The sequence below is a fragment of the Phaseolus vulgaris genome, chromosome 8 (assembly GCF_000499845.2).
Source record: "Phaseolus vulgaris cultivar G19833 chromosome 8, P. vulgaris v2.0, whole genome shotgun sequence".
Lineage (NCBI taxonomy): Eukaryota > Viridiplantae > Streptophyta > Magnoliopsida > Fabales > Fabaceae > Phaseolus > Phaseolus vulgaris.
Window position 1 is genome coordinate 16448620 of NC_023752.2, and position 12594 is coordinate 16461213.

Below are 12594 nucleotides of genomic sequence, written 5' to 3' on the forward strand. Positions count from 1 at the left end.
ATTACCTGAGCATTCCACCCCCAGACTTTTACCCGTGCCCCACAACCTAACAGATTCAGAATCATTCTGGTCGACCCTCATGCGGTTATTACAAATGATAATATCACTATCTTTTTCGGTTTTAGAGCAGTAACTTAACCTGGATAAGGGTCTGGTCCCATTTTGACTGGTTCTTTGGCCTCCCTTGGATAACCGACGTGTTTGTATAGATGTCTCACCCAATTCCCTAAGATCGCTTATCCTCTGGATACCCTCTAGTGATTTGGGCCCTTCCTTCACACCTGCATCTTCCTCCCCCATGGCTTCAGTCCTCCCTTCTTTCATCAGATTGACCTCGATTCCCTCTCCACTGGACTTTGAGATTGGTTAATAAGCAGTCCCTTACCGCTGCACTCCGAGGGACTTCCATCATTGCCGCAACGCTTCTCACAAGGAAATTCTTCTGTTTTTTGATAAAGTATACACTTTGCCCATCGCTTGTTGAGGTGACCCATATAAGCTTTCACTTGAACGATCCTCCATCTCTCCCCCAGCGTCACCGGAGTAAATAGGTGAATCCTTCAAACTGCCTATCTCTCCTAACATACCCTTTGAGCAGCCCTCTGTTTTTCTATCCCCACCTCCCATATTATTAGGGCCCAATAACAACGAATTTTTATTTTGGACTTCCACACCACAAAGATGGCCCACGTATGTCTCGGGCCAAGTTGCCTTTGCACACAGTAAATGTGCCTCAGCTAAATTAGCCAGAGAACTTTGAATTATCATACATGCTGCGTTGACATGCTGTGTCACTGATAAAGCTGCCCCTACATCAGACCTTACCTTCTCACGCATTACCTTATTTGAGTAAGAGGGTTCGCCTTTTTGCTGACATACCAAATCACTCTGACAACACTCCTCCATAAGCTTCTTTTTTGTCTCTAGCGACCCACTAACTTTGTCTTCTTCCTTGGTCACCTCCGGTCGCCGTAAACCACCGTCCTCGTCACCGTTCTCACCCCCCTCATCACCAAATTTTGACGAGAAAATCGTTTCCTCAACAAAGGAGCCCATTGAGGAAAAGCTATCTAAGGATTCACTGTGATTCATGGTGCAGTTACACACGCCTACCCCTTTCATGGGTTCCTCTTCAACTAGAGAGATATTAAAGACTTGCCCATTAATCCGAAAGGTCTTTAACCCTCCAACTTCACAGAATACCGGTTTACGAACCTGGAAACGGGCAAAAATAAGATTCTCCCATGATAATGTAGCATCATCTATGGCTACCACAGTCGCTACTTCTCCCACCACCTTTGTAAGGCATTCCTTAGTCCATAGCGGTATGGGTAGACCATAGCATCTGACCCACACCAATATGTGGTCTGCTACACATGCTTCATACCATGGTTCTACATCCTTGAACGCGCTTACAACCCAGTCTTTGTTTAACTTAACAAAGTCTTCCATATGAACGTCTTCCTTAGGTGTTAGGAGTACCATGTTATCTCCCATAAATCTAGCTTTAACCATACTCATCCCTCCTTTGATAAGTTCTTCACATAATAAATCAAAATTCATGTCTTCGAACATCCATCCAACTGCACTGTTAGCCATCCATGGAAGAACTTGTGACTTAGCTTCAAAGACAGGACCTTTCCACCTCTCGTGTGGGGAATTTCTAACAGCATCAGCATAAGAGTGACTCTCGCTATGGCCCCTTTTAATACTCTTTCCTGTTTTTACTCTCCATACCTCCTTACTCTTTGGCTTCACATGTTCATGGTTACGAAGATTTTTGACCTCTCTAAGTCGCACATACTCACCACCAAGTTGTGCAGATACCCCTCTTCTATATTTAGGTATGTTTACGTATAACTTCATATTGCCAATGTAGATTTGATCCAGCTGCCTCTCCATACGAAACACATTTTCCACATCAAATAACCTCACGAAACCGAATCTTCTTCCCATCTATTGAGGCATTTTGAGATGAACACTTCTTTCACCCTAGCCCATTTCTGGAAGATCTTTAGCATGTCATATTCTCCAAAGCCTCCTGGGAAGTTTGAAAAGAAGAATGTAGAGAAATTATTCACCGAAGAAAAATTTCTATGCTCCTCGGGTTTCCGTCGATGGCCTTCCCTCTCTTTCCTCCACCGGTCCTCCCTTGTCCTCCGAGTTGCGAAAAAATGTCGATGTGCAACAACTGTTAAATTAACTTTGTCTTTTTCTATTTGGTGCTGCTTCTTTATCGTTAGATCCTTCAAATATCAAGTTAAATGAATGAATGAATGAATGAATAAAACTACATACATAATCAAGTTATATAATATTTTTGTTATTTGCATTATTTATTGATCGAGCCAAATGTCGAATAGATGTCAATCTCCTTCCTGAAATAATATTTGTCATATGAATAGTATTGTTTCTCCTTTCTCTATATTAGTTTCTCTATATTACATATGAATAGTAATATATAATATAGTAATAATATATATACCACGACCAGTTGCAACTATATTTTCATTCATGTGAACACCAAGTGAAGTGAATGAAAGCACATGGTTGTAACTTCTAATATGTTGTCTAAAATGTCTACTTTCAGAAGAACAACCGGAAAATATTTGAATCAACTCATCCGGAGCAGTAACATGTGGAAGTATGACTTTCCACCCGAACAACACATATCACGTGATTCATGGTAAAATAATCGTGGATGACAATGTGCACATGTAGTCGGAGTAGACAATTGAAACATTACCATCGCCACAGTAAATATATTAAATATAGATAATATTTTAAAAAACATTTTCATTAATATATTATTTAAAAAAGTAGGGTAAAAAAATATTTTTAGAAAATATTTTTCAAAATGTGAAAATAAATGTATAAAATCCACTTATATTTTCCATTTGGTTATTTAATGTATTAAAATGTAAAATAATAATAATAAACATTAGAAGAATTATTTAAAAAATTCTAAAATATAAATCAATACTAAAAGCACAACAAATTATTAAAACGCTGTTGCAATGCAAACATACATATAGCAAGACAAAAAAAAGTATGTGACAGAAAATAGATAGCTAAATTTAAAATATTTTCAGAAAATATTTTACGAAATATAAAAATAAATACATAAAATATGATAATATTTAAAAAATATTTTTATGTATATATTATTTAATATTATTTATTTAGATGGAAAAAATAGATAGCGTAAATAAATAAAACATATTCAGAATATATTTTTTCAAAATGTGAAAATAAATATATAAAATATAAAATTATTTAAAAAAACATTTTAATCCATATATTATTTAATAGTATTTAATCAAATTTTATCCTCATAATATTTATGTTTTATTTTATTATTTTAAAAATATATGAGAGGAGATATTTGTTATTTTGTGACTTTTTTATTTTTAAAAACTAAATTTTAAATTTTAAATATTAAATTTTAAATTACCTATATATAGGGGATCTCCTCTTAACAATCATTTTAAATTTAAAATAGTGAATTTTAAATTTTAAATTTTAAATTTTAAATTTTAAATTTTAAATTTTAAATTTTAAATTTTAAATTTTAAATTTTAAATTTTAAATATTAAATATTAAATTTTAAATTTTAAATTTTAAATTTTAAATTTTACATTTTAAATTACCTATATAGGAGATCTCCTCTTAACTATCATTTAAAATTTAAAATTGTGAATTTTAAATTTTTAATTTTTAATTTTTTTAAAGACTAAATTTTTAATTTTAAATATTAAATATTTAAAAAACACTTTGATCTATATATATATATATATATTCAATATTGTTTATATAAATAAATAAAAAATTAAAAAATATCTTCATATAATAATTCGCAAAATGTAAAAATAAATATATTAAATATAGATAATATTTTAAAAAACATTTTCATCAATATATTATTTTTAAAAGTAGCGTAAAAAAATATCTTTGGAAAATATTTTTCAAAATGTGAAAATAAATGTATAAAAAGCACTTATATTTTTCATTTGTTTATGTAATATATTAAAATGTAAAAAAATAATAATAAACATTAGAATAATTATTTAAAAAATTTTAAAATATAAATCAATACTAAAGACACAACAAATTATCAAAACACTGTTGCAATGCAAACATACATATAGCAAGAAAAAAAAAGTATGTGACAGAAAATAGATAGCTAAATTTAAAATATTTTCAGAAAATATTTTACGAAATGTGAAAATAAATACATAAAATATGATAATATTTAAAAAATATTTTTATGTATATATTATTTAATATTATTTATTTAGATGGAAAAATAGATAGCGTAAATAAATAAAAAAAATTATTCAGAATATATTTTTCAAAATGTGAAAATAAATATATAAAATATGAAATTATTTAAAAAAAAATTTAATCCATATATTACTTAATAGTATTTATTCAAATTTTATCCTTATAATATTTATGTTTTATTTTATTATTTTAAAAATATATGAGAGGAGATATTTGTTATTTTGTGACTTTTTTATTTTTAAAAACTAAATTTTAAATTTTAAATATTAAATTTTAAATTACCTATATATAGGGGATCTCCTCTTAACAATCATTTTAAATTTAAAATTTTAAATTTTAAATTTTAAATTTTAAATTTTAAATTTTAAATATTAAATTTTAAATTTTAAATTTTAAATTTTAAATTTTAAATTTTAAACTTTACATTTTAAATTACCTATATAGGAGATCTCCTCTTAACTATCATTTAAAATTTAAAATTGTAAATTTTAAATATTTAATTTTTAATTTTTTTAAGACTAAATTTTGAATTTTAAATATTAAATATTTAAAAAACACTTTGATCTATATATATATATATATTAAATATTGTTTATATAAATAAATAAAAAATTAAAAAATATCTTCATATAATAATTCGCAAAATGTAAAACTAAATATATTAAATATAGATAATATTTTAAAAAACATTTTCATCAATATATTATTTATAAAAGTAGCGTAAAAAAATATCTTTAGAAAATATTTTTCAAAATGTGAAAATAAATGTATAAAAAGCACTTATATTTTTCATTTGGTTATGTAATATATTAAAATGTAAAAAAATAATAATAAACATTAGAATAATTATTTAAAAAATTTTAAAATATAAATCAATACTAAAGGCACAACAAATTATCAAAACACTGTTGCAATGCAAACATACATATAGCAAGAAAAAAAAAAAGTATGTGACAGAAAATAGATAGCTAAATTTAAAATATTTTCAGAAAATATTTTACGAAATGTGAAAATAAATACATAAAATATGATAATATTTAAAAAATATTTTTATGTATATATTATTTAATATTATTTATTTAGATGGAAAAAATAGATAGCGTAAATAAAAAAAAATTATTCAGAATATATTTTTCAAAATGTGAAAATAAATATATAAAATATGAAATTATTTAAAAAAAAATTAATCCATATATTATTTAATAGTATTTATTCAAATTTTATCTTTATAATATTTATGTTTTATTTTATTATTTTAAAAATATATGAGGGGAGATTTTTATTTTTTTTTATCAGCAATGAATAAATAAAATTAAAGGGATACTCCAGGGGTATCCCAACCCATATACAGTACCCAGAAGTGGACTTCCTATACCATCCACAAGCGCAACTCTCCTTTATGGTTGGAGCAGAACAACCTTAAAGTGAGAAAACCCTACCCAAAAAATAACCAACATCGGCGACCACCGATTACACATATGGTGAACGCCGTTTCATCGATCGGCGATCTTGTTGGCCTATGGAGAACGCCGCATCACCAACCGGCGATCATGTTGATCTTTGCATACCTATGGCGACCACCAACTACTCACATAAGGGGAACGCCGCTTCAAGTAGCTACGGCGACTACCGACTACTCGCATAAGGGGAACGCCGCTTCCTCGATCGGTGATCATATTAACCATCGCCGTTTTATATAACCGGCGATCATGTTGAGCGTTGCCATCTACAATCGCCGTCTGCAAGAAATGGAGAGCGCCGCTTCATCAACCGGCAATCATGTTGAAATCGCCGTTTCAATTACCGGCGATCATGTTGATCTTTGCACAATTGGCGATCACCGACTACATACAAATGGGTCATGCCGCTTCACCGATCGGCAACCAAGTTAACCTATGTAAAGCACCACTTCGCCAACCGGCGATCATGTTGACTTGCATACCTTCGACGATCACCGATTGTGGTATCAACCTCTCCAGATTTGCTACTTCAGAGACCTACTGTACCCATTTCACTTCCTTTCTCTGACCATAGTGGCTATTACCCAGTCCTTACCCTCCTTCTTTCTAGCAGCACCACCATTATCCTGTCTAGCCTGCTATATGCCTCCCCTTGTTATTTGATACTGCCAATGCATGTCAGCGGGTTCATAACCCATTCTGCATAGGAGTAACAAAAATTATTTTCCTTGTGTTTCAACCATAACCACGATTTGTCCCCTGCCGCACGCTCCTCCCGCTCCTGAAGGGCTTTGCGCAGCTCTTCGTTGATCCTGTTGAGCTCTTCGTTCCTTGCTTGCGAGGCCACCAGCGCCTCGTGCATCCTTTTCTGCTCAGAACGCGATGCAGCCACGTTCTCCTGCAGCGTCCTCATCATGTCCATCACTTACGTCATGGACACAGCATCTTCGTCGGTTGATGGCGCAACTAAACTGGAGCGCGTTGTCCTCATCCTTCCTCAGCAAACTCAGCAGCTCAAAGAACTCCAAACAAACGGAAACTCCAGGAGTCGACTGCGATAGCGAGCAGTCGAACAAAGAACACTCGAAGCACCACCAACACAAACTATGGGTCACCTTTTATCCGTGCCCCACGGTGAGCGCCAAATGATCCTGCCGACAACTCGAGCGTGGAGGAATTGCCTTGTCGCTTGCTTGACCCGCCTCTGGCAACTGTGCTATCTGCAAGAACACTCTTAGAACCTCCTCCTTGGGAACTCCAAACGCAACCTGCAAACACACAGACGGCGCCTCTAGCGGCCGTTTGCACTCCGACGCTCAAGTTAGATCACAGAATCATTAGAAAATAATGTGTGTAAAAAAACAGTGTATGTGTATTTCTCTCTGATTCTCTTTTTATCCCCTTCTGTGTCTGTGCCTAACAGAATTCTGCTACGCAGTCCTCTGCGCATGTCAGAATTCTGTTATGCTTTTGTACGAAAACGTACCACAGTCAGGGTCGTGGGTGTCTGGGTTTTCTGTCTGTACCTTTCATGACACGGAGTGCACCTTTATCTAGGCCGCGCCCCTCTCAGACAGTGACACGTGGAGGCATGCAACTCGCATCTAACCGTTCACGTGCCTCCACCTGAAGGGCTCTAGCGCATCTCTTGTGCGCCTAAGTTATTCCCTTGCGGAGTAACTTAGTGCATTTCTTCCATCTGGGTGAAATCGCACATTCCCAGGAGAACGCCAGGTGTGGCTGGACTAGGCACACTCACCAAGCATTGCTCTCTGCATACACGATTTCCCCTTCACGATGCCATGCACGTAATGGGTTGAGAGAGTAACCAATCACTGACCGGTTTACTGACTCCCTCAGGCCACTCTCGTGCACGACTATACCGACGAGGAGCTCTTCTTTCTCTGAGGTATGATCATGCGAGGTCCATGCGTAACGCTCTCGCTGGGAATCTCAGTCCCAGTTTAACTGCGTGTAACACGAAACCCCGATGACCATGCACCCGATGACTGATCGATGCTCTCTTGCTTCTCGCGTTCTCCCCCGGGTGTTTACCTTGGAACTGATCTGTCGGTGGCCACTCGGTTACTGACCACCGATCTCCATACCGGGGAATCTCCTCCATGACTACTCTGCCACCTGATCCACGTGTCACCCGTTTATCTTGGAACTGATCTGTCGGTGGTCACTCGGTTACTGACCACCGATAACCATACCGGGTGATCTCCTCCCCGATTTCTCTGCCACCTGATCCACGTGTCACCGTGCGAGTGGTCCACGTGGTTATCTGCTGCTGACGTCATCGACTATCGATGACCGACCGGATCACAAGCCCCCTAGTCTCGAGCTGTGAACTCGTTCTCAGCGAAGAGACTAAGTGGTCACGCTCTCGGTCCACGTGGCAAGTGGGGCCACATCACGTGCCACCTCACGTGTTGCCCTTTAACGTTACAACTTCCTTTCTTAATCTTGCGACACGTGGCCGCATCAACGGCCAGCGTGGAGTGCCACTAGCACTTCCCTTATTCAAATAGGCGCGCGTTTTCATTGTTTCATCATCTTCTTCAACACTCTCACGCTCACTTCGAATTCCCTCTCTGCGCGCCCATCTCCCTTCAAGCTTTCTACCTCCTAACCTTTCGCGATCACTCAAAGGTATGGTTTTTCTTCTTCCTTGGTCTATTTAGGCTCTTTTCACCGATTGCATTCGTCCCTTTCATTATCATGCATTCATCTTCTCTGTTTTTCCTCTTCTCGACCCGCGCTAGGGTTTTCGCGCCCCTCACTCTGCTTTCTGCTTCTCCCTCTTCCTCTTTTTTGCCTGGACATCTCTTTCTTCTTCCCTTCCTCTGTTTTTCACCGAACCATTCATCATTTCTTCTTCTTCCATTCCTCTGACCCTTCATTTTTCTCCATTGCAGTTATCTCGCAATAGCTCGCTTAAAACAAACCGCTCGAATCGTCGCTTCGTCTTCTGGTGCACAGCCTTCAGCAAGTGCACCGATGCCGCCACCACCCGATGCAACCTCCTACCATGACAACGCCAGGGTCTACGACTGGGCTCCCTTGGCGTTGCTGGCCGAAACCTCCACCCTACTACCGCAGGGTCACCTCAAATCCCTTCTGAGCAACGACCCAGATGAGCCTTCTTGCGCCATCGACAAGGAAAACGATTTTAATATCTGTATACGCATTCCTCCTCGAGGGATGCCCATCTGTGCGGATGACAGGGCCACCAATGGGGTGCCCTTCACCTTCATCTACTCCGCCATCTTCAAGAGGTTGAAGTTGCGCCTGCCCTTCACCTTTTTCGAGAAGGAGCTGATGATGGAGTTGAACGTCGCACCCTGCCAACTCCATCCAAATGCCTGGGCTTTCATCCGGGCATTTGAGATTCTCTGCAATTACTTCGGGCTTAACGCCTCCGTGGATGTGTTTCTCTACTTCTTCGAGGCGAAGAACCCTGGGGACAGGTCCTGGGTTAGTCTGAATGGGGTTGTTGGACAGGTGCTCTTGGGCCTGTATCAGCAATCCTTCAAAGATTGGAAAGGCAGGTTCTACATGATATCTGCCACCCCACAAAGTCCAACATTGCTCGAGGGGTACCCCCTCTACTGGGTTCTTGGGGTTGAGTTCAAGAAACCCCAGGGTCTCGAAGCCATGGCCCCCTACGAGCGCGAGCTATGTGGGCTGTTCCTGGGGGCCAAGTACAACTCTGCTCTTCTCATCAAACATGAGTTTGATGCGTTGGCTTTGAAAAAATACATAGGTAGGCTTTTCTTCTTTCACCTCTTAGGATACTTGCACATTCTCATGCATGCTTGCATACATTTTGACTCACTTGCATAACTATGCCATCTAACTCTTCTTTTTCCCTTCGATGTAGATACGATGTCAGGGAAGGAAAGGAGGAAAGCTTTGCTGGAGCTTGCCAGACTCAAAGGGGCCAAAGGGACTGGCTCCTCTTCTTCCACCACCGATCCTATCGCCGCTCCTCCTCTCTCGGTCGCGCCAGCTGAAGGCCCCGAGCCAGGAAGGAAGAGAAGAAAGCTGGCGAAGGCCTTTCCTTCATCTGCTGCTACTGCTCCTGCTGCTCCTGCTCCCTCAACCGAAGAGGAGAGCTCTGGCTCTCCTCTCGTACACCGCAAGAGGAAACTTCCAACGGTTGGGGGGGCTTCATCTCTTCAGCCTGGGGAGATTGAGGTAGTGGAGATAGAGGAAGGTTTGCCCTCGCCTCCTTCTATTCAACCTGCCCCAGTGCCAACATGCTTTCCCTCTCCTCAACAACTGCCATCCCCAGCTCCTCGATCACCATCTCCTTCCCCAGCAGGCCAACCACTTGGTCAATCCACTCCACCTGCTGGGGGCGATTCTGCTTGCTCGGGGGATCTCCCGGGACCTCTCGTGACGCCGCCACCATCGCCAACCTCCGCCGCTACCGCTGAAGGCAGCGGGGCCAGCTCTCGACCAAGCGGCTCTGGAGCAAGCAATGAGAACTTCAGCCGAGTCATTGCCTTGGTCCGACAGCTCATTCGCAGCCGGGAGCTTGGCGAGTGGAACGGGGAGGAGGTGGACATGCACCTGGCGAAGCAGATAGTGCTTTCCCTGGAGTTTTCCACCCAGCACCGCAAGCAAATAGCCCTGGAGAAGAGGGTAAAGGAGCTTGAGCACGACAAGGGGTCACTGCAGAGTGACTTCGAAGCTGCCCAAAAGTCCGTAGCCCTGCTGAGGGGTATGGTGGAAAAATCCAGGGGTGAGTACCTGGCGCAGGTCCAAGAGACCATCAAGACTGAGATCTTGATGGGACAAGCCATCAATGTCTTGGACTGCGAGGTGGTGGAGTTGCGGGGCAAGGTGACCCACCTGGAGGCCGAGACTTCCTCCCTACGCCAACTGAACTCACAACTGGCGGGGGATCTCGAGTCTGCCAGAGAAACGACCAGTACTGGGGAGAAGAAGCTTGAGGAGGCGGTGAGCAAGCTTTCTGAGGCAAAGGGCCAATTGGAAGAAGCTGCTTCTTCCATTGCTTCCCTTACCACCGAGAAGAATGTTGCGGAGGCCTCCAAGCAAAAGCTCGAAGTGGAGAATGCTGACCTTATGGGCGTGGGCGCTGAAGCCCTTGCTGATGGGTTCGAGTTGGCACTCGAGCAGATCAAATGCATTCTCCCGGATCTGGACCTCTCCCAGTTCAGCATTTATCACGAAGTGGTAGATGGAAAACTCATCCCTCCTCCTTGAGCTCTTTCTCTCTTTTTTTTTTTTGTAATTTTACACTTATGCACAATTTGTTGTACTTGAACTTGTATAAACTTTGTCGCTTAATATATACTAGTTTCAGACGCATATCTTTCTCTTCGCATTTTCTTAAGCTTTGTCTTTCTCTTTGCACACGACTAACTGTTAACCAGCTTAGGCTTAGCGCGATTTGCCTTCTTTGATCTTGGCCTCTACTTTGATCACGACTAACAACTCCCTTAGCTTCGTCCTTAACAGTTCTTGTGCACTGCTTTGTACTGGATGACTAACAAGGCATAGCCTGTCTGCTAGCTTGTTGTGTAGGAATTTGTTTGGAAAAGTTTCCTCCGACAAGGCAAGACTGATCAGTCATCGTTCTTCAAGCAGCGTACCCACCAACAACTCATCAGTCATCATTCTTCGGGTAGCGTACCCACCGACAACTCATCAGTCATCGTTCTTCGTACTTCACTTTGCTTCTTTATCGCTCTAGCGCTAAATGCATAGAGGACATCGATCGTCAGGGGTGATACCTTGTTTGGCGAAACTTGCTCAACTGCGTGAACTCAGCAATACTTGAACTTGACCCTCCATGTACCGCTTTTAACTCGAGCAAGTTGTTTAACCTTATAACAAACTTGGCAAACTGTTAACTCAAAGTAAACTTGAGCAACTATCAATTCTTCGGCGATGACGTTCAATAAAACTTGTGAACTTAAGGCAACAAACCTTAACATAAAATCACTTACTAGGCAGCAGGTTTTGACTCAAACTAGTATTAAAATACAGTTTACCTGATCTGCCAAGTGAAATCCCCCCTACTTCTGTCATCGCCCGGAACTCTTCTGATCTGGTACTCACCGCACAACCCCTTCACTGTCTCAACTTTCACGCCATAAGGTTCTGGCGATGTTACCTTTCTTCTTTTCCTGACCTGATCATTGTTCCCTCATCTGGGGATAGAGGCGCCTTTCGGATCCTTCTCTACCTCCCTGAGTTTCAGAACAATGATCTGGTCTTACTGGGTCAACATTGATGTTTCACTTAAAGGGGGAAAGGCATTTTCCTCCTCTTCCCACCATTTAAGGTCACAAACACCCCTGACCTTTCAGCTCATTTTCCCTGGACTCACTCGGTGAGAAAGGCTTTTTCTTGCTTGAACTCACTCTAAGGTGAGAAGGACTTTATCTTGCCTGAACTCACTCTAAGGTGAGAAGGACTTTATCTTGCCTGAACTCACTCTAAGGTGAGAAGGACTTTATCTGGTGCCTCAACTTGCCCAGGGTGTACATCTCCACCCCCCCTGGATGCACTGAGGACTTTAATCTTGCCTCTATCTGCTGGTGCAGAGAGGTCTTTCAACCTGTTCTCGTCTGCACTCGCACAAAGACGAGGAGGACTTTATCTCTTTCTCGCCTCAAGACGCGCGAGGGCGTTGAGGTCTTTAATCATTATTGGTGCCTCCGGTCGCCGAAAGACGACGAGGTCTTTAAAACTTTTAACTGATGCCGCCGATCGCCGAAAAACGATGGGGACTTTAAAACTTTTAACTGAGAGCATGCAATACGATTTTACTGTTGCCCTAGATCACATACGAGTAATAAGGCCTTTTTCC